The sequence below is a fragment of the Vipera berus genome, assembly GCF_964194415.1.
Source record: "Vipera berus genome assembly, chromosome: 1".
Taxonomy (NCBI): domain Eukaryota; kingdom Metazoa; phylum Chordata; class Lepidosauria; order Squamata; family Viperidae; genus Vipera; species Vipera berus.
Window position 1 is genome coordinate 190,677,926 of NC_138202.1, and position 24,304 is coordinate 190,702,229.

The 24,304-nt window shown below is 41.1% G+C and overlaps 1 protein-coding gene across 2 annotated transcripts in view; it reads left to right on the top strand.

Annotated features, from left to right (window-relative positions):
• Window positions 1-1,817: 1,817 nt before the first annotated feature.
• The window catches only part of ADARB1 (adenosine deaminase RNA specific B1), a 70,991-nt gene continuing 48,504 nt past the window's right edge, over window positions 1,818-24,304 (top strand). For both annotated transcript variants that reach the window (XM_081314671.1, XM_081314672.1), the window contains exon 1: window positions 1,818-2,106. The gene's annotated coding sequence lies outside the window, so the exon portion shown is untranslated. The remainder of the gene's footprint in view (window positions 2,107-24,304) is intronic.

Here is a 24,304-nt window from a genome sequence, read left to right on the forward strand (position 1 = left end):
GAAATGGTATAGCTTCTTCTGCTTGAGCAGGTGGCTGGATTAGAAGACCTCCAAGGTCCCTTCCAACTCTGTTATTCTCTTCTCTTCTGTTTTATTCTGTTCTGCTGGAGAAACTGTTATGACATAGTAAATTCACAAAGTAATAATGAATAATCACTTATGGTTTAGTTAGTACTAGGACATCTGTTGTTATCTTAATTGCAAATAGAACAATATTTATGCGTAGAGAAATTGGACAAAGATTGGATTATAATTAGACTCTGAAAATACTGTACACTGTGAAATTACACCAAATCAAAGGGACTTCCCATGTCATAAACAGTTATCAGAATTAGTTTTTTTCCAGAGAATTTATTTCAGTTTATATAAATGTATATACTCTGTAAGGGACGCGGTGGCTCAGTGGGTTAGGACGCTGAACTTGTCGATTGGAAGGTCGGCAGTTTGGCGGGTCGAATCCCGAGTGCCGCGTAGCAGAGTGAGCGCCTGTTACTCGTCCCAGCTTCTGCCAACCTAGCAGTTCGAAAGCACGTAAAAATGCAAGTAGAAAAATAGGGACCACTACAGTGGGAAGGTAACAGCGTTCCGTGCGCCTTTGGCGTCTAGTCATGCCGGCCACATGACCACGGAGACGTCCTCGGACAAGCGCTGGCTCTTCGGCTATGAAACGGAGATGAGCACCGGCCCCTAGAGTCGGAAACGACTAGCATGCATGTGCGGGGGAACCTTTACCTTTACCTATATACTCTGTGTGTGTGTGTGTGTGTGTGTGTGTGTACAAATGCATACAATGTTACATAACTCACTAAAGAAGTGTATATGGGATTTCCAGATGTTCTGCTGTTAAGCTGTCAATCAGAATCTGAACAGCTCAGGTTCAGTAATATGCCTTCATTAGAACTCTGATGTAACTAAAATTCAAAGCATCCTAACCACTCATTTTCTCAAGGTTAGTAATATTATTCTTGAATTCATTTCAGGAAAGATGGGTGCATACACTCATATTAAGACTATAATCTTACAATGCTTTTGAGTAATACCACAACCTAAGTCAATAAGCATCCATCGGTAGCGCTGTTCAGATCATTCAGTCAATGAATCCCATTACTTAGGAAAAGGTCCCTTATCGGCCTGCCCAGGACCACAGCTATAAATCTGGTGCAGATATAGGACAGAATGAGTGGCTGTTTCATGAATGGGACCTCAAAAACGCTCCCCTACTTTGCAGTCTGCGGCAGCGAAATCGCCTACCTAGCCCGCGTTTCAGGAGACAAAAGCGTCTCTAATCCGCGCAACCGTGGGCAGCCTTCGGTGGGTTTCCTGCAGTAGCAAGAAGAGTCCCGCAAGGCAATATCCGTTGCCGATCCTTTCTCACGGCATGGGGATAATTCGGCTTCCTGAACATGGAGGCGCCTTCTCTTTCCTAGGCAGCTCCAGACTTCTCCTACCCAGCCCGGGCGCTTCAGCTTAAGAGTCCCCGCGAAGCATGTGTTGAATAGCAATGTGTTGATATCCACGCCGCAGGAAGAAAAGGCGCCACCTCGGGCCGGCATCTGGTTCAGACGAGAAAAAGAGAGGAGGGGAGGCGACAACAACATCCCGCCACGCCATTCCCGATTGGCAGCTCGGCGCTTTGAACGGGAAAGCAGGAAGAACGGGTGCAGCTGCGGAGGCTCTCGCGCGCATGCGCGCGCGCGCGAGCCGCGGAGCGGGGATGTTTCGGGCTTCCTTCCCCTCGGCTCCTCCCCCTTCCAACCTCCGTGGTGGCGAGTCTTTCCCTCAGCGCAAAAGCAGTCCGCGGCGGGAGGGGGGGGGAAGAGCGGAGTGGCTCGAACGCGAGCTGTTGCCTTGCCTTGCCTTGCGGGGGGGGGGGATCCGCCGCCGGTAGTCTCGCGAAGGGAGTCGAGCGCGCGCCTGCCCGCCTGCCCTCCCGCCCGGCACCGAGCGACTCATCGACCAGCCAGGGCGGCTGCGGGACGAGGGTGGGTGGCTACGCCGTGCAGAAGTGGCCGGGAAGCGGGGTGTGTGTGTGTGCGTCGCCCCGACAGCGCCGCGAGGAAGGACGAGCCTGGTCGGCGAGGTTCATTGTCGCCGGGGCTGAGCGAGGTAAGCGTGCTTGCTTCTCTTCCTCACGTTGCTCCTTCATCCATTGCCCGGTGAGGGCCTCCGTCCCTACGGATGGTATCTTTCCCCTTCCCCAGAGGAGCCTGGGCATCGGGAAGGGGAGCCGGGCGACAGGTGCAAGCGGAGAGAGGAACCGCCGTACCGCGCCGCCTGCTGCTCCTGTTGCTGCTGCTGCTGTCCAAGGTCTGTGCTGTGTGGTCGCCCCTTCTCTGCTGGCCTTTGGCGAGGGCTGGAGAGGGGAAGGGCGAGAGGGCGCAGAATCTCTTCCCTCGCCTCGGCTTGGCCGGCCCCGGTCCTTCCTCCGCGCACTCACCGACTGCACTGCAGCTCCCCAGGGCAACAACCTCAGGGGATTGGGCAAGCCCGGGGTGCACCGACTGCGTTGAGACCGGGCGTCCGGAGACGCCAAGTTTAACCTTCCACAAGTTTTTCCTTCGTTCTTTTTCGAAACGCAGCAATTCGGTTCAAGTAGGGAAGCGGCAGGAAGCCCGGCTCTGCAGAGGGTCCTCCCGTCTGGTGTGTTGGAGTTTGGGATTTGCCTCTATCGTACATCCGAAAGTCTACCGCAGGGGTCTTCAAACTTGGCCCTTTTATGACTTGTGGACTTCAACTCCCAGAATTCCTCAGCCAGCTTTGCTGGCTGAGGAATTCTGGGAGTTGAAGTCCACAAGTCATAAAAGGGCCAAGTTTGAAGACCCCTGGTCTACCGAATGGCTATGCAATCTGTATCATTAAAATAGCACCTCCTGTCAGCAGTCTTTGAAAGTGGTACAGGCCGTAGTGTCATTTAAGGATGTATAATGAAGCCTACGGGCCAGCCTGAGACCTGCTGAGAGGACAAACTGGAGCTACCTCTAGCTACTATTTAGACAGATAGACAGATGTTTCTGCTTTGGAGAGCATTCTTTTGCATATTTATAAGGCTTTCAGAATATAGCAGGTTTCTCCATCTGTGTCCATGTTGATATATTGTAGAGGTAGCAACTAGCGATATCATTTTAGGAAACAAATGAAATAGACATTTGTCCGTAAAACTTGTATGTCATAATAAATATATCACTCATTGTTAATAGCTTCAATACTCAGTTTTTGCCATAGCAAGCTTCTGAAATGATTTCATTAATAAAATTTATCCTGATCTTATCAAATTCTTTCCTTCCTGAGAATTTAACAAAATAACCATGACAGTTGACCAACTGACCATTTATATTGCCTTTTGTATATCTGTTCTTATTTTCCCAGTAACGTAGAAACTGCAATTTTTAGTATGGCTAAGATACTTGATGTATCCTATTCTTACATATGTAAATTTATTTTTGCTTTTAGAGAATGGACAATAACAGCTCAGCTGCCTTATAAATGCTGAACAATTGTTTAAAAACCAGTTGACTGTTTAGTTATCTGTTGAAATTTTCAGTGATACAGTAAAATATCAGATGTAATTATCAGAATATGTTGTGATACTCTTAGAAGGGTTTCTATTTAGATAATAATTGAAATGAAAACTTTTCTAGTTCTTTTTTTTAAAGGAAAGTGGTAAATAAAGCAACAGCTTTTAAACATAAGCTGTGAACCAAAATTCATGGGCTTTTTAAAAATTCTCATTAGTTGCTTCCAGGAGACAAGGCAAAACATTTTACATCTTTGAATTTGATTGGACAACTTGATTTACAAACATTTATTTTAATGTGTTTTGAGATATCACAGAATAGCAGGGACTTTAGCGATAGCAGGAATTGAAACCTTAGAATAGCAAGATATACCTTAGAGTAGCAAGAATAATTATATATTCTAATAACTGAAAAATAAGAAGAGATAAAGAGTTTAATAGCGTAGTTGCAATGTGGAAATTAGTATAAATGTCAGGCTTATTGAAAGTATTTATAGCTCCATATTTCCTAACACCTGGTTATTAAGTAACAAAAATAAAATGCTATACATAGCAATAGAGTGGAAGAATAAAATATTAAAGCTTTTACCCAAGTGTGTGGATTCAAACTGTGCTGCTCATTTACCTGTGTAGAAGGTATGAATGCATAATATATCAGATTCACTCTTCATTATTTCTCATTCTACTGCTCATGGAGAGAAACCTACCTCAAACCCTGTGGAATTGCTGCCAATCCAAATAGACAGTATAAATGAACCAGTGGCCTGACTTAGTGTAAAGCAGCTTCCTATGTTCTAGTGATTAGTTTTCCTAAGAATCTAAAATTACTTCAAAACAGTTCAAGATAATAGATTTTGATGTGTCAAAACTTAAAATGCTACAGAAATATCAAGATTTGCTCTGTAACATCAATACATTTTGGTGTGGGAAAATCTTTAAAAATCTCACTGAGAGATGAGAATGAATGTGAAGTTAAAAGCTTTTAGACTATCATTTGTGTTCAGTTGTGGTTTTTCCCCCCTTCACATCTATATCTGTATAATAGTTATATTATATAATAATTTTATATAATATTGCTTTGAACATACATGCAAATTAATACTCTATACATGTTATCAATTAAATGTTTACCATTCCCATTTTATGAGCGTAATATTTTATATCCTCCAGAACTCTTCATCAGAAACAGGTCAATTTAGTTCTAATTTTTAATATACCATGTAAGCTTATAAGGTAACTATTTATCTAGTCAACACAAACATTTTATATTGTTTTGTACTGAGTTGTGGTATTTTATTTTTAGCAATATATCACTGAAATATTTTATTTAACGGAAAAGACTTCCATAATAATAATTCATGGCTGTATACTTCATTTGGAACCTTTGTGGAAGTGAAAAATAATTTGATAAAAATGAGTGCCATGACCAATTCCAAGGAATACAATAAATAGTAATCCCTTTCATTTTTAAATCTTGTAGGATACTATCTTATGTTATATATTCACTGTTTATGGCCAATAGATGTGGTAATATTAATGGTGGATTATTTATTAACAATATTATCAAATAATACTCTGAGTGAAATCTAACATTATGGTCTTAGAACTGCCTTTGCATAATGATATTTTAAAATATGCTCTGGAAGATTAGGAAGCAGACTGAATAGTGTAGTGGACTCTAATGCAGAGTTAATTGATCCCTTTCCCATTTTGTAAATAGAAACCATTTCCAGTTTTAGGAACACAGCAGTTTGTTTCATCTGTTATGTGTCATATAAAATATGTAACCTTCTAGTTGCTAAATGCAAACAAAGCTTTTTTACTGGTAAGAAACTCATCAACATCAGCCAGCAGCCATCTAATTCTGAAGTTACTTGGCTGACCTTATAAAAAATTTGGGAAAGAAAAACAACAACAATTCTGTATAGATAAACTATAAAATGTATTGCATAATGTACCAGATTTTACCTGATGCAGAAACATAAAAGAACACATTGTCAAATACAGTGGCTGTCAATATATTCTGGCGTCGTCGTTTGAAACCTTACAAGTTTCCTAGAGAAGAAAGCCTGTGTCTGTAAATAAATTGCTATTTTATCATGTGATTTAGATGAAACATACTTAATTATAATTTTCCCTATTTGGTGCCATCAGTGAAACCCATGCCACAAAAAATATTGCATCCTGAGATGATTACCTGATATGTAATCCATTAATTTAGCATTAAATTATGTAAAGTATAGAATTGTAGCCAGGCTTCTTTCTTTATTCTACTAGTCTAAACAGCACAATTATATTAAATAAATATTTTTCCAACTTGTATTTTGGAAAAATATGGAACAATAGATATATAAATATTTACATTTTTAAAAATGACACCCAATTCTCTTATAAATGCTGCATCAGCAGTACTGTGTAGTACTGCCAGAAGTATGTGGAAAAACATATTCTGAATTATATCAAATTCATTTCTATGTGGGATTTTCCATATCAACACGTATCTAGCATTGCTTCTAATAGATGAAAATCTTCAGCATAGTTTATATGTTAGTTGATACAGATTTTACTGACAAAAACGAGTATGCAGTGGGTAGAGCTAGCACTGCTCATTGTAAGTATTCAGTAATCATTTATAATGGCTGTAATCTTGGAAAATGCCACCACTTTAGTCTTATAAACAAACAGACCTTTCTGTTTACAATAAATTCCAGATTTAGAAAATAATCCCATGCAAGTAATAAAATGGCGGCATAAAGAGTCAATAGAACCTTTTGAGAACCAATTGAAAAGACAGAAAGGATGCTTCCCTCAACTATGCAGTTTAAGATATAGAATTTGCATCTGTTTTCAGTATTTGAGAGATGTACAAACTCTTGATGGCAAGTGTTACATATGTAGAGTATGCTCGCAAGTAGTTGCTATCCAGCAGTAGCGTATTTCTTATTAAATTCATCCTGCAATGGATATTAAAGCTAATATCCATTTACTCATTTTTGTAGTTTTCTAGCAGATCTTATGGACATGTTTTGGCAAGGGTATTGAAAAAGCTTATTCTTCTGCAGTGGTCCTGAAAATCACCTCCAGTGAACTTGTGTAAAGATTGGAACAAATATACAATCAGATAAACAATAAAAAGAATTGGACCAATTTGAACAAAAATCCAGATAGTAGAAGATGTGGTTCCTGTGGCTTTACCTAGATGGATTCTTTTCAGTGAGGTGTTTTATTTTTATGTCACTCACAGTTATCCAGTTTGGTAGAATGTCTAAAATAATCTAAAGTAATCTAAAGTATGTAGCATTTTGTTCCACAAGACAGTCTAGCAGCTGACTTATTTCAAATGTACACATTCATATAAACGTAAGATGATTTTGCTACGGGATAAAGGCTTTCCAATGTTGATTTCATTTACATAACTTCTCATATCCCATGATCTTTCAATTAAGTTCAGGTTGCCTGAGATTTTTTCTAAATTTAACATATCTCCTTTTTTGTTTATAGGTTTTTTTAAGCTCTTTTATTTATTTGACTTATTCAGCTTGAATAACCGAATGTAATTAGGACTATATAATCCACATGAAATCTAAATTAGATGTGAAATTTCTGATACCATAGCTTTTTCAGAAACTTCATTTTTTCCTTCAATCCAATATAAACTGAGAAAAAGATTACATAATATATATTGTAGTATGTTTTTCATGTGTGAGGTACAGTTTACATAGGGGCTGTAACTACACATTACACAATCTACTTTTGCAACTAATAACAATTATTATTATTAGCCAATCACTTTAAAAGAAAAAATTAATTTTATTAGTTTTAATTTTAATTTTATTCATTTTAAATGAAAGATTTAATTTAATTAAACATTTGTCTGGGATGGTAAAAGGCCTCCTGTCTTGGGTGAGCAGTTGGACTAGAAGACCTCTAAGGTCTCTTCCAATCCTATGTTTCTATAATTGTATGTATTCCATAGGCTAAATAAATCAATATAATTCTATGAATTTAAAATACTTTAAATGCAATCAACCTCAGTATTCCCCTTCTGAAATAAAATAGGCATTGGATGGGGAGGAACAGGCTTCGTCTCAACCCTGACAAGACGGAGTGGCTGTGCGTACCGGCATCTCGGGATATTCAGGATATCCCACCCCTCATTATGGGGGGTGAGTCATTATCTCCTGTAGATAGGGCTCGCAACTTGGGAGTCCTCCTAGATTCACAGCTCTCTTTAGAAGACCATATTGTAGCTGTAACTAGGGGGGCGTTCGCCCAGGTTCGCCTGGTGCGCCAGTTGCGGCCCTATCTAGACCGGGATGCCTTGCGCACGGTCACTCATGCGCTCGTGACCTCTCGTCTTGATTACTGCAACGCTCTCTACATGGGGCTACCCTTGAAGACCACTCGGAGGCTCCAACTGGTACAGAATGCAGCCGCGAGAGTTGTATCGGGGGTCTCCCGATACTCCCGTGTTACACCTTTGCTCCGCGAGCTGCATTGGTTACCAGTTGTCTTCCGGGTGAGGTTCAAGGTGTTGGTAATGACCTACAAAGCCCTCCATGGCATGGGTCCAGAATACCTTGGGGAGCACCTGCAGCCGGCGTCATCTTCCCTCCGCCCAGTACGCTCCCACAGAGAGGGCCTCCTCAGGGTGCCGCCAGTCAAAGAATGCCGACTGGTGACCCCCAGGGGGAGAGCGTTCTCTGTGGGTGCACCGGATTTATGGAACCATCTTCCGGTAGAGCTCCGGATGGCGCCCGATCTCCGCTCCTTCCGGCGCGACCTTAAAACCCATCTCTTTAACGAAGCGGGCCTGGCCTGATGGGACGGGGTGGGATTGTTACTATGATTTTAATTTTAAATTTGTATTATTATGGGCACTGTTTAATCATGTTTTAATAATTTTAATTTTTTTGTACCTGTTTTTATGTATTGCCCTGTTAACCGCCCTGAGTCTCTTGAGAGAAGGGCGGTATATAAATTAAATTAATAAATAAATAATAAATAAATAAATATTCATTCATGTATAAGTCTACAATGTAAAAATGGTAGCTGATTTTTTTATAAAGAACAATTAACACTTTTTATAAATAAGGCAGCCCTATGAATATCTAAAATAAGTATATCATCGTGAAAGGAAAATTTAGTCATGCTTGTTTAATTTGATGGCATATAATCTATAAATATGCACTTTTAAGCATATAGTCTAATAAGTTTTAGAAACATTAATACAGTTAATTTAACTATTTATTTTATTTATTTATTTATTTATTAGTTTTTATAAACCGCCCTTCTCCCGAGGGACTCGGGGCGGTGTACAGAGGAAGGAAGGTATACAGACCGAACAATAAAATAATAAGAAACACTAATAACACAAACTGGGACCCCAATTAACGTTATCATGCCAGGCCAGCCTGCTGGAATAGGAAAGTTTTTAAGTCGCGACGGAAGGTACGGAGGTCAGGGGCCATCCGGATTTCGGTTGGTAAGGTGTTCCAGAGGGCTGGCGCACCCACTGAGAATGCTCTCCCCCTGGGGGCCATTAGCCGGCATTCCTTGAGCGGTGGCACCCTGAGGAGGCCCTCTCTGTGGGAGCGCACAGGACGGTGGGGTGCTGACATCGGCAGAAGGTGCTCCCGTAGGTAGTCCGGACCCATGCCATGTAGGGCTTTGAATGTCATTGTTAGCACCTTGAACTTCACACGGAAGGCAACCGGAAGCCAGTGCAGCGCACGGAGGAGAGGTGTGATATGGGAGTATCGGGAGGCTCCCAAGAGTGTCCGTGCCGCCGCACTTTGCACCAGTTGAAGCTTCCGAGTGGATCTCAAGGGCAGCCCCATGTAGAGAGCGTTACAATAGTCTAGGCGAGATGTCACAAGGGCATGGGTGACTGTACGTAAGGAATCCAGGTCCAGATAAGGCCGTAGTTGGCGAACTAGCCGAACCCGGGAGAAGGCCCCCTTGGTCACAGCTCCAATGTGGTCTTCCAGGGAGAGCTGCGAGTCTAGGAGGACACCCAGGTTGCGGGCCCTATCAACAGGGGGAAGTAACTTGTCCCCAATGTTAAGCAGTGGGACGTTCTGAATCTCCTGGCTTGCCGGTACGTACAGCCATTCAGTCTTGTCCGGGTTCAGTTGAAGCCTGTTTCTCCCCATCCATTCCCGGACCGCTTTCAGGCAGCGGGACATCACGTCTAGGGCATCACTGATATTGTTAGGAGTTGAGATAAAAAGCTGGGTGTCATCAGCATACTGATGGTACCCTACTCCAAAACTGCGAATGATCTCACCCAGCGGTTTCATGTAGATGTTGAACAGGAGAGGCGAGAGGACCGACCCCTGAGGGACTCCGCAAGCGAGAGGCCTCGGGGTCGACCTCTGTCCCCCTGTCAGCACCGACTGCGAGCGACCCTGGAGAAAGGAGGAGAACCAACGCAGAACCGTGCCTCCCACTCCCAGTCCCCTGAGGCGTCGCAGCAAGATACCATGGTCGATGGTATCGAAAGCCGCTGAGAGGTCTAATAAGACTAGGACAGAGGAATGGCCCCTGTCCCGGGCTCTCCAGAGATCATTCATCAGAGCGACCAATGCCGTCTCCGTGCTGTAGCCCGGCCTGAAACCCGATTGGTACGGGTCTAGATAAACCGCTTCATCCAGGATCTGAGGAAGTTGGTGCGCCACCACGCTCTCAACAACCTTCGCAAGGAAGCGAAGATTGGAGACTGGACGAAAGTTATTCAAAGAGGATGGGTCCAAGGTGGGCTTCTTGAGGAGAGGTCTCACCACCGCCTCCTTCAAGGCGGTGGGGAAGTGACCCTCACTCAGAGAAGCAGAGATGACCGCTAGGAACCAGCCTCGTGTCGCCTCTCGAGCTGCATAGGCCAGCCAGGAAGGGCACGGGTCCAGTAAGCATGTGGAGGAGCTCAACCTTCTCATAATCCTGTCCACTTCCTTAGGAGTTACAGGATCAAATTCTTCCCAGATGACGTCGACAAGACTGTCCAAGTCTTGTTCTTCCATCTCAGCCCAGTTGGAGTCCAGACCAGTTCGGATCCGAGCGATTTTATCCAGCAGATATTGACCAAATTCCTCGGCTCGACCCTGCAAGGGTTCCTCCCTCACCTCTTGGTTTAATAGGGAGCGAGTCACCCTGAACAAGGCAGCCGGGCGATTATCTGCGGACGCGATGAGGGTGGAAAAGTAGTTGGATTTTGCCACCCTTATCGCAGCGAGATAAGACCTGGTGAGGGTTCTTAGTCGCAATCGGTCGGATTCGGATCGACTGGACCTCCAACGGCTCTCTAGGCCCCGTCTCCGACGCTTCATCTCCCGGAGCTCCTCGGTGAACCATGGGGCTCGCTGGGATCTGCGTCGGGTCAGAGGCCGCAAGGGTACTATATTATTACTCTACTCTATTTACTATAATTTTTATGGTTAAATATTTGATACTGGCTAAAGGTCATATGTAGAGGTCAGTTCAGCCAGGTTTTATAAGTTTATTGATGAAGTTTCAAATTTATATTTGAACACTATAACTTCTTCATAAAAGGTTATGTCTAATTGGGATATATAAAAGATCAACTGAAAATCAATAATACGGTGCTTTGCTCATTCTACCATTCCTTTTATTGTTGATTTTTCTTATCTAAAAGTGATATTTTAAAAAATGTTTTCATTGCTTGTTTTAGTAAATTGTATAGTTATATCCTGATTCTGTTTTTATGGCGTGACATTAAATTGTGGACATGATTTATCTTTCAAGTCAAATTTGACTTCTAATATCTACATGGACATGTTCAATCTATTACCTTGACAACAATGCAAAACTAGTTTGTCATTGTTCAAACCAATATCAAAAGTTAGGGACCTAATATTTGCTCTTTATTTATTTCTACATTAACAATTGTTCTGACTTCTTTTCATTCTTCGGAAAGGCATCCTTCCTAGAATCCTCTTCGGAGATTTACTAGATTTACTTGCTGTTTACTTACTACTTGCTGTTGTTAATTAATTTTGTGAAGGAAGATGCTAAAATGCACTTTCTTGAGTAGTATTTATTAATCTTTCTCTGTTTGGGGGGCATGTTTAATAAGCTTTGACTTCTAGGACTCAAATGAATAAATCAAATTTCCATCATTTGAGTAGAGAGACCCAGCGGCGTAGCGTGGGTTGTCAGCACCCGGGGCAAGGCAAGTAATTTGCGCCCCCTAACCCGTGGATTTTAGCTCTCTCTCTCTCCGCACCGCACTGCACGCCTGGCACCCCCCCCTCCACAGTGGGCGGCGACCCGGTGGCTCGGATCGGATTCGCAGGAGCCAGGCAGGGGCAGAGAGCTGCGAGTGCGAGCGCGCCCCCCCCAGATGTTGCGCCCGGTGCGGCCGGCCCCCCCTGCACCCCCCACGCTACGCCACTGGAGAGACCTTTTCTCTGCATTTTTAAAGAATAAAGAACCATTCAGTACAATTAATTACAAATCCAATTAACTATTTTTAGATTTGGTTAGATTGTTTAAACTATTCTGTTCACCGGGAATAACTTAATACTGTACTATTTATAGCTTATACCTTTTAAACCATTATTGAAATGAAAGAAAAAATTAAAAACAAATTTGGCTTGCAGGAATAAAAACATTTTTTTATTTAAAAAAATATTTACTTTACTAAATTCTGATACAATGTTCCAGTTTTTACCAATAAGTAACATACTATTGTTCCCAAGTCCCTCTAAATCTACAATACACACCTCTTTTATGGTTTGTTTATTTGAACTGTCATCGTTTTAAAAAAGCGAATTGAACAACATCTTGAGCAACATTTTCTACCTGTTTGATTTTTAATTGTAAGATCTTTTACAACAAGAATCACATTAAATTTAATTTTTTATTTAATATGTTGGTAGAGACTAACTTTATTAATAAACAAACTAGAAAAATATTTACATTATTAATAAAATCAATCTGTACCTCCAAATAGGGGATGCTATTTTAGAGCCAAAGGGATAGAGCAGACATGTCAAACACAAGGCCCGGGGGCCGGATGCGGCCCGCGAAGTGGTTTCATGTGGCCCACGAAGCCATCCTGGAAACAGTGAGGGAACAGCCCCCACTGCCTTGGCCCTGACCCAGAGACCCTCCTCCTGCCAGAGACCCTCAGATCTGTCCCACTCCTGCCCAGGCCCCCATAGGCACCCTTGATGCGAACGATGTAGAGCTGGCCACGCCCACCCAGTAGGCCATACACACTCTAGCCACGCCCACCCAATAGGCCATGCCCACCCAGGCCACACCCACCCGGCCCCTTGAGGGCAACTGCAATGCTGATGCGGCCCTCAATGAAATTGAGTTTGACACCCCTGGGATAGAGCATAGGAAGTTTTACTGGCAAGATCAGTTATATCATCTGCTATCTATATCCTGCTTCTTGATTTTTTTCTATACTTAGTTGCGATCCTAACATTACCTTTATGTGTTTGCATGTTTATTTCTAGAATTCATTTGTCACCTAACAGTGACTTTCAGGGAGATATGTATGTTCACAGAATAGTACAAGTTTTCAGTCTGTTATCATTGGGTTGCTAGAAATGAGATGTCAAAAATGTATTTGATGATGATACTTAAAAATAAATTAGAAATAGAAATGATGTGGCCCTTTGATCTGTACCTGATACAAGTATGGGATGGATGAGAGGCCAGAAAGTTGAAACTACATCCCATCAAGACAGAGGCATTGTAGTTAATTCCTTTTTCCATAATAAAAAGTAATGTATGAGAGTAAAGGTTCGTTCTCCGAGCTTGTAGGTTGGTTTTCAAACATTTTATTACCAGGCTAGGCAACATTTTAAGTACAGTTTAGGGGATGTCATTGCCAGTGTTCTTCTGTTTATAAGGGCTTTGTGTGGTCAGTAGGTCCCAACCAGCACTTCACCTCTCAATGATCCTCACCTGATGTATCCTCTCAATCACAAGACCTATCACAAGATTCTCACTAGTGACTCACACTTGACCCACCACAAGACCCTCATTTGACACACCCACACCTGACCCATCACAAGACCCATTACAAGATCCTGCCCTGATGGGACCCTCACCTGATGTGACCTCACCGTCACAAGACCTACTGACCACACGAAGCCTGTATAAACAGAAGAACACTGACACCCTCTAAACTCTGCTGAAGATGGTACCTAGCCTGGTAACAAAATGTTTGGAAACCAACCCACAAGCTCGGAGGACGTACCTTCACTCTCATCCTACTCCTGAGCTACAGATATTCACCACTATTGCAAAGAAATGTATGCACATACAACCCTACACCTGTAACATAGCATGTGTAAACAGTAGTCTGAGGGTTCATCTTAAATTCTTGCTATTAAGAAATGACTTTTCTAGCTCCACCTGATTTGCCTTTAATAGTTATTCCTTTGCATAGTTTGTGTAGTAACCTTAAGATTGGGAGCCAGTTTGGTGTAGTGGTTAAATCATTAGACTATAAACCAGTAGACTGTAAATTTAGTCCTGCTTTGGGCACAAAGCCAGGTGGGTGATCTTGGGCAAGTCACTCTCTTTCAACCCTAAGAAACAGGCAATGGCAAACTTCTTCTGAAATCTTTCCAGGAAAAGAGCAAGGATGTGTTCAAGCAGTTGCCAGGAGTCAATACTGACTTGAAGAGACTAACAAAACAAAACAAAAACATAAAAGCCCCTTAAGGTTGCATGATTGCAAGGATTTTTACAAGTTTCTGCCTTTGAGATGAAGCCAGAAATTGCAGCTCATGCAGAAAGTTGTGGCTTAACTTTTGAAAAGGGCAACTTAATAGTGAATTTATTACAGTTATTCTGAGCCAAGTTTAAGATGCTTTTATTGACAAATAAAAATCTACAGTACTTAAGGCCAGAAAAAATTGATAGATTGCCATCTCTGTCATATATTAGTGGGGTTGTTAAAGACAGTGCATGCCCTCATGCTCAAAATAATACAAACAATACCATTACATTCAGAGATTCACTAAAATACATAATGCAGGAATTAGTCTAACCTGCAATTCAGATGAATGACTCTGTCCTTGATATACAAGGGCATGGCTGCAGTAAATATTATTTGTACCACGGGTCTTTTTTTTAATGAAAACCATTTTATTACAGCTCAGTTCTCCACCAGCATGGCATGCACAGATGTTATTCAGAATGCAGGATGATCCAGGAATGACAGTAATTCCTCAGTAGACCTTTACTGTCACAAAATTATTGGATTGTGGCATTTCAGTGCCTTTCAACTTTTGACATTCCATTCTGTTGCATAGCTTTGTGGTGGTGGTGGTGGTGGTGGAGGAGGAGGAGATATTCAGCTCTGCTGGCACTCTTATAGGCCCGGAAATTAATGCAAGGGAATCTATGGTGGGATGTGGTTCTATTTATTCAGTGGCTTCTACAACAACCTTCAGCTTATTTTCTTCCAAGGACAAGTCATTTAAAAGGGCATAGACATCAACAGTAGTTTGTTGTTACGTAAAACATTGGAGGAGGATTTCACTTTGTATAAATAAAAGATCTGTCAGCTCTACTAAGAGCCTCTTCTTTGTAATGATCATTTTAGCATTTTAGGTTTTCCCAGTCCCTTTCTCATGTAATATTTTCATGGATGTTCAGGAAGGAAATAATTTTTTAATAAATGTGAAATAAGTATAAGCTTGATTAACACAGTTATCTTTCATGTAGAACTCTATCTGAAAATTAACATGATGAAAACCTATACTTCAACATTTAGAACTGGGTTTGAACACCAAATACCTCTCTATCTTTTGTTTTTTAAAATTTCATTTTTCTTTGTTTTGAGTTTGCAGTATAGAGCTCTATTTTGATCCTTTTATCTTTTCTCCCAAATATTTAATGTCTTGAAAGTGTTTTTACAGTTCAAAAAACAGATATTGAGAAACCAACTAAAATTATTTATTTATTAATCAATGTCATTTTAATTTCAGTTCAGAACCAGTACTATATAGCATTACAGAATTGGAAGGAGCCATGGAGGTTTTTTACCCCAACCCCCTGTTTAAGCAGGAGTTCCTATATGATTCCATACAATTTCTTCTTTAAAATCTCCAGTGATGGAGCACCCAAAACTTTTAGAGGCAAGCCCTTCCACTGATTAATTGTTCTCACTTACAGGAAATTTCTCCTTAATTCTAGGTTGGATCTCTCTTTGATAATCTTCCATCCATTACTTCTTCTCCTGCCCTCAAGTGTTTTGGAGAATAAATTAACCTCTACTTTCTGTGACAGCCCCTTATTTGACATGATATTAAATATACTCAAATTCCAATTGGAAAAGTCTACAGGTAAGGCAAAAGGGGATGCGGTGGCTCAGTGGGTTAGGATGCTGAGCTTGTCGATCGGAAGGTCGGCAGTTTGGCGGGTCGAATCCCGAGTGCCGCATAACAGAGTGAGCGCCTGTTACTCGTCCCAGCTTCTGCCAACCTAGCAGTTCGAAAGCACGTAAAAATGCAAGTAGAAAAATAGGGACCACTACGGTGGGAAGGTAACAGCGTTCCGTGCGCCTTTGGTGTCTAGTCATGCTGGCCACATGACCACGGAGACGTCCTCGGACAAGCGCTGGCTCTTCGGCTTTGAAACGGAGATGAGCACCGGCCCCTAGAGTCGGAAACGACTAGCACGCATGTGCGGGGGAACCTTTACCTTTACCTTTAAGGCAAAAGTGGTAAATTCATTTATCTAGAGCATTGACCTCATGGAACTTCGGAAGGCATGTCTTTATGTTTTCCACACTTGGTGGCAGGAAATGCTATAACTCAGTTAAGGAACGTTTGCAGATTAGTCTCTCAACAGTTCTTTGGCAGGTTAAATGTGTCTTGCTTTTACATATTTAAAGCAGTAGTCATAGGTTTAAAGCCATAGGGTTCACCCTAGAAGTTCATCGATTCAGTAATTTTTAACCTATTTATTAGCTATCAAGACTTGAAATATTTGAGACTCAAACTGTATTCTAGATGAAACTGTTTTCCCCCCTTAAAACAGGTTTCAAAGCAAGGACCTTCACTGCTTAGATTACAGTATATTTTAATTATGGATTCAGTTCATCTATTTAATTTTATGCATATATATTTGTAAATAAAGGATGTTATAGTTAGTGCAGTATTTACAAGAAAGTACACAGAAAATTGCAGAATACTCTTTTAAAGTGCTTTTCCCACAATGTCAGGAATGCTTCTGTCACATTGTGAACATGTTTATTTAGATGTCATCTTGCTAGATTGCTCTTTTCAATCCACAGTAAATGAAAAAAAAATACAAATGTCATCTGTTTGTAAACCCTACCATCAGTCTTCATGTACTTCCCTTCTCTCTCCTCCCCCCTCCACCTGCTTGATTTTTTTCCTAAAGCTTAGGAAATATAGAAGAATATATTTGGGGAGCAGCCTACCAGTGAATGATTAACAATAGACAATTACCAAAATATAATTAGCACGATGATTTTCTAGTTTTTCTTAAATACAGGCTGACAGATAAAGCCCTACGCTCAACAGGATGTTTCATAGGCTTGCATCTTGTGTGAATTGATGCAGATACTAGGATTGTTCTGTTATTCCAGCTAAGCAAATGTTTCCCCTTTCCCTAGTTCATTGACTACTTTAGGTGAGTATAGTTATATTAGATATTAGTGATATTCAAAATCCATAGGAATTAACATGTTGAAGTACTACATATGTCTAAATTGAAGGCAATAACTGAAATTCTAAGTTTGTTTAGTAAGAATCAATTCATTTATCTTTTCATACTTCTAAATAAAATATATATGCTCTGTTCAGTAATTTATGTGTAAGCTACATTGGTCTAGTGGAAACTGAAAATAATTGTTACTGGGTGCATAATCTAATGAACACAAAGGAAAAGACATTAAACCAACTGTTCACTGTTGATTATTTTACTGTTACCCCACATCTCTTCCATAAGTGTCATCTTAATTAGTAAAACAAAACCTGAATGTATGCAATTTCTTGAAAGACAATACAGGGTGTCTTCAATTTACAACCATTCATTACAATAGCACTGAAAAAAGTGCCTCAGGACTGTTTTTCACACAACTGTTGCAGTATCCCCATGGTCACATGATCAAAATTCAGCTGCTTGGCAACTGACTTATATTTGTGACGATTGCAGTGCCCTGGGGTCATGTGATCGATCACCTTTTGCGACATTCTGACAAGCCAAGTCAATCGGGTAGCCTAATTCACTTAACAACTGTTTTACTAACTTAACAACAGTGATTCACTTAATAACTGTGGCAAGAAAAGTCGTAAAACTCACTTAATAAATATCTTGCTTAGCTGTGGAAATTTTTGACTCAGTTGTGGTTGTAAGTCGAGGGCCATCTTTATATGGAGCAGTCATTTTAAGGCTTATTTGGTGCAACGTACTGCATCAGAATATGTGGTATAAAATTTGCTAAGTAGCAGCGTACTTGAAGGTGGAATACCGAGGAAGGATATTCTCAGAAGTCAGGGGTTAGCAAGCTGCTCTGCCTGAATGCGCAATGCTTTGTTTTGTTTTGTTTATTTTTTTGTACTTTGCATTTCTGCTCTGTTGTATTTTTTCTTTTAATAAGTTGTTTTTTAGTTGTAAGCTGTCCAGAATTGTTTCGAAGTCATGGCTTATAAATAAAATTAATTAAATAATAAATTAAAAGATTCCTCAATCCTACTCATTTAATTAAAGTTGAGATTTACCAAATGCTTAAATCAAATTTTCTTGATAATATAAAATATTTCATTATTTTGTTCTATATTTTCAAAATTTGTAACTAAATAAAGAAGTTAAATTTATGATTTAGCCAAATATACCATTTCTATGGACTGAATTTTCCTGTTACTAGACATAAACAAGGAACATTGTTAAAGTAATATTATAGTTGTATAAATTTAGGAGTGAGGTATGAAAGAAAGTATTTGGTGAAATCCGTTCTCCCATTATGTGCCCCCAATAGTGGAGTAGAAGTGATATTACGTTAGGTTTGCTCTTTGTCTCAAGATAACATCAGTCTCAGGGATTCTGCTAAACGTAAAGCTTCCTGCTGACATCTTTCAACATGGAACAAAACGGGTTTGTGTTGTTTCAGTCTAAAAGTGGATCTGTGTTAGTTTTGTTTTGCTTATTTTTGCCAGAAAGGATTTAGCCCCCCACATCTAAAATAATAGCTGTATTGTTCTTCAGGATTGAAACTTTGGGTAAAATTTCAAAGAAATTTTATCTTCAAAGGAAGTGATGATTTTTTGCTTTGTATAGAGGCAAAAGGCATGTGGCCAATAGCAACACATCCCTACACCACATCCTCAGTCCCTTCTGCTGCTCATTCACCTGCCTGCTTCTCTGACACAGTGTTCCTTACCTCCCCCCCCCAATCTGCTCTGCTCTTTTCTGCCCATTATATTCGATGTTTTTTTCTTTGTTGTCATAAAGAGTGACAACTGAAGCCTGAAACAAAGAGCCTGTCCCACTGTAGTTTCCTTTCTTGACTATTTCTTGATATAAGCGGAAATACAAAGATTGTTTCTTTTTATAAGAAATTAAAATATAGTACGTTGTTTATTATCTGTGGCTTCCAGAAGGCCAGCTACAGGACAGAAATCCTGGAGGGAAGTAAGTTACTTCCTGCCTGCTGATTGTAACCTTTCGTTTTTCTTTCTTCTGTCTCAAAACAGGAAGAGAATGAAACATGAGATTAGGCTAGTAAGACAGAAACCTACAGTAGAGCAATGAATGGTTTGGGGAATTTTCAAGTACAGGCAAGAGATTGTATTCTACTGAAAACTGTTATTATATTGTAGAAAGTGGTACCGTGCCCTATTCAGAATATATAGTATCAATGTCCATATTGTAATATTGTAATACAATCATTATAAATATTAAAAACTTACAACAGTATAAACATATATATGGTATTCCCACAATAAATTCAATTGAAAAAGCCCTTCAGAAAAGTTACTTCTGAAAGATTGATAATATTGGAGCCAATCTAGTTTCTTGGGGGAAGTTGTTTCATGGCCATTACTGAGAAGCAGCTTCTCCTGGTCTCACTGCCCTCCCGCCGACCAAAGTATGGGACTAATAGTATTTTTCCACAGACGTTCTTACTAGGCAGTTTGATTCTAGTTAAGTAGGTAATCCTGAAAATCCCTTGGTGCCATTTAGAGCTTTATAGGTTAAAACAAATACTTCAGAGTACCTGACAAGCAATGCAGTAATCATACCACAGATACAATATACTAAGGGCATCTAGTTCCACTGAGCAAATAGGCCATTGCATTTTATACAAGTACAGTTTCCAGATGGCCTTTTTCAGTCTTGTGTAAAATACCCTGTAGTACTTGTCTAACTGAGTGGTAATGGGAACATAAATTATTGCCACAAAAAGCTCTCCAATAGAGCCATAACTAGTGAGTGAACTATGCTGGCTGAGGGCCTTCTGAACCTCAGCTTGCACATGCAGGAGGATCTTAAGTCATGGACTTGCCATCTCAGGGACAGCACTAGTCTTTCAGATCAGAACTGACAGAGAATTGTGATGAATAAACAGCAGCCGTCTTGCTCAGATCCTGTAGGTTCTCCTGCTCGAGCAGGCAGCTGGACTAAAAAACCTCCAAGGTCCCTTCTAACTCTGTTATTCTATTCTGTTCTGTTCTGTTCTATTCTACTGGAGAAACTGTTATACCATAGTAAATTCACAAAGTAATAAGGAAAATTTCATATATGTCTCAGTATTACTTTACTGATTTTGAATGAAACATCACTTATGGCTTAGTACATGGGTGTCAAACTCGCCGCATCATGTGACGTGTCGTGATGTATTGCAAGTTTTTTTGTATTGCCAGAGCTGGAGTGGGCATGGCCTGCATATGATGCAACCGGCCTGTGGGCCGGCAGTTTGACAACCCTGGTTTAGTACTAGGACATCTGTTGTTTTCTTAATTGTAAATAGAACAATATTTATGTATAGACAAACTGGACAAAGATTGGATTATAATTAGAATCTGAAAATACTGTACACTGTGTAATTAATAACTGTTTATTTTGAAAATTGAAAAATGAACTGGTGCTGACATCTAGTGGTGGATGAAGACTATGACAGCTATGGCTCTTATAAAAGGTAAAGGTTCCCCCGCACATGCGTGCTAGTAATTTCCGACTCTAGGGGCCGGTGCTCATCTCCGTTTCAAAGCCGAAGAGCCAGCGCTTGTCCGAGGACGTCTCCATGGTCATGTGGCCGGCATGGCTAGATGCCAAAGGTGCACGGAACGCTGTTACCTTCCCACCGTAGTGGTCCCTATTTTTCTACTTGCATTTTTACATGCTTTCGAACTGCTAGGTTGGCAGAAGCTGGGACGAGTAACAGGCGCTCACTCTGTTACGCAGCACTCGAGATTCCACCCGCCAAACTGCCGACCTTCTGATCGACAGGCTCAGCGTCCTAACCCACTGAGCCACCGCGTCCCTCTATGGCTCTTATAGGACTTGGCAAAATCTGAAAAAAACTAATCTGTGCTTCTGACCTTTAAAGCTCTGGCAATAGAGCTGTGACAAAAAACAAACAAACAACAATCTGGGCTACAGACAAAGAGACAATTATAAACTTCAGATTTTTTTTTAACTCTTTGGATTATAAATATCTACTTAACTGTGACTCCAAAGCTATTTGCAGAGAAAAGAAAGCCTTGATTCTTGGCTATCATGGAAAATCAGAGACTTGTAGAAAGAACTTATCAAGAAAAAAATACCTTTCAAGAGGAGATATATGATATGCTGCAACTAATTCAAACAACAATGATTTCAAACCACAAAGAAATCCAAAATAACTTTGAAAATATAAACCAATTAATCTCCAATTTAACTTTCCAACAATAAAAAAGCCCAGAAAACAATAGAGAAGGAGCAGATAAAACAGATAACTGAATATAAATTTGAGGATAGAGACTTAAAGATGAAATCTAACAAAACAAAGAAGTATGATTTAACCCAAGTGGAAAAAAATTCACAAGAAATATTGGATTTGGAAAAGACAAGTTATACTTTAAGACCACAAAACAAATTTGAGGACAAGAAAAAAGATTGGACAAAATGGACTGCCAGAAATACCATGAAAACTGGAGAGACAAGAAATTATAAGAGAAACAGAGAGAAAAAGAAAGAAAAAGATTTTCAACAAACATGAAAGGATAAAAGCCTCTTACAAAGACATTGAATGTGACTTACCTTTTATATCTACAGTAACATCTACAAGAATATGGAAAGATTCTTTGATTCAGCAGAACATATTGATTAAGAAAGATACTGGGCAAAAGAAAAAAGGCTAAAGTGAAAAGTAAGAAAATAGATGACGGGACCTATCAGAGAGAATATTTAAAAAAGAAACACCTGTTTAAATATGGTTAAAGAAATAGAAAGATTTTGGATATGCATTTTATTTTAAGAGGGAGGAGCCCCTCAAGTAACATAAAAGAGTTGGAATGGCTTATATAAAGGATATGTTTTAGATATTTAAATGTGATTGACTTTAAGAAAACTACAATGGATAAAAGTGTTTTGAATAAGAGTTAAAAGATTAGATGACTAGATTTATTAAATGGAATATTTAAAGATTAAACATATTTTTAATCATGGTAAAAAAGAACGGAAAATTTTTGGAAATAAATATGTATTAGGAGGAACATGTATTTTAAGTAGTATAAAGGTAAAGGTAAAGGTCCCCCCACACATGCGTTCTAGTCGTTTCCAACTCTAGGGGCCGGTGCTTATCTCCATTTCAAAGCCGAAGAGCCAGCGCTTGTCTGAGGACATCTCCATGGTCATGTGGCCAACATGACTAGATGCCAAAGGTGCACGGAATGCTGTTACCTTCCCACCGTAGTGGTCCCTATTTTTCTACTTGCATTTTTACGTGCTTTCGAACTGCTAGGTTGGCAGAAGCTGGGACGAGTAACAGGCGCTCACTCTGTTACGTGGCACTCGGGATTTGACCCGCCGAACTGCTGACCATCTGATCGACAAGCTCAGTGTCCTAACCCACTGAGCCACCGTGTCCCTTTTTAAGTAGTATACTACCTTTTTATTTTTCTTTATTCTTATTCTTTTTTCCTTTTTTAGTCTTATTTAGTCCTTAAGAAAGGTAAAGTATTGGGATGGCTTACATGAGAAAAATAGACTTAAATATTTAAATGTAATGAACTTTGAGAAAATCTTAACCAGTAAGAATGTCTTGAACATTGTGGGAAAAATAAATGTAAACAAGGACTGTAAACAGGATCTCTGATGAGGCAACCAGACTAGATAGAAAAGCTGCTAAAAAAGCCAACACACTGCTAGGCTGCATTTATTTTATTTATTGCATTAACAGAGGGATAGAATCAAGATCACATGAAGTGTTAATACCACTTTACAATGCCTTGGTAAGGCCACACTTGGAATACTGCATCCAGTTTTGGTTACTAAGATGTTGAGACTCTAGAACAGGGGTGTCAAACTGCCAGCCCATGGGCCAGATAAGTCACACAGAGGCCACTCCCACCCCAGCTCCAACAAGGGGAAAAATGTCACAATATGTTGTGACACATCACGTGACGTGGTGAGTTTGACACCCCTGCTCTAGAAAGAGTGCAGAAAAGAGCAACAAAGATGATTGGAGGTTAAAACATTATAAAGAATGGGGCTTCTGGTTTGCCACGCAGCTGCTATGGACGGCTGGGAGACTCGCGCTCTCTCCCTTGTCCAGTTTTGCATCGCTGGGGGGCCTTGAAAAGGGCTGAAAGTTGCCCCAAAGAGGCGACCAGCAAGGAGGGGGCCTTGTTGGATCGCAGGAGAGCCACAACTCTCCTGTCAGACCTGGCGATCTCTCCAAACTGGAGGACAAAAGGACTGGCCATTATGGCTCGTCCCTTGAAGGAGGCGGTGGTGAGACCCCTCCTCAAGAAGCCTGCTTTGGACCCGGCTGTTTTAAACAACTATCGTCCAGTCTCCAACCTTCGCTTTCTGGCGAAGGTTGTTGAGAGTGTGGTGGCGCATCAGCTCCCTCTGTTCCTGGAGGAAACTGATTATCTGGACCCGTACCAATCGGGCTTCAGGCCCGGACACAGCACGGAGACGGCATTGGTCGCGCTGGTGAATGATCTCTGGAGAGCTAGGGACAGGGGTTGCTCCTCTGTCCTGGTCCTATTAGATCTCTCAGCGGCTTTCGATACCATCGACCATGGTATCCTGCTGCAGCGTCTCAGGGGGTTGGGAGTGGGAGGCACCGTTCTACGGTGGTTCTCCTCCTACCTCCAGGGCCGCTCGCAGTCGGTGTTGACAGGAGGGCAGAGATCCGCCCCGAGGTCTCTCATTTGTGGAGTCCCTCAGGGGTCGGTTCTCTCGCCTCTCCTGTTCAACATCTATATGAAGCCGCTGGGCGAGATCATTCGTGGTTTTGGGGTGGGGTATCACCAGTACGCTGATGATACCCAACTTTTTCTTTCCACCCCGAACCAACCCAGTGATGCCCTCTCCGTGATGTCCCGGTGCCTGGAGGCGGTTCAGGTCTGGATGGGGAGAAACAGGCTTCGTCTCAATCCCGCCAAGACTGAGTGGCTGTGCATATCGGCGTCTCGGGTTAACCAAGTTATTCCACCTCTAACGATGGGGGGTGAGGTGTTACCCCCCGTTGATAGGGCTCGCAACTTGGGCGTCCTCCTGGATTCACGGCTCAATTTTGAAGATCACATAGGAGCCGTGACCAGGGGGGCTTTTGCACAG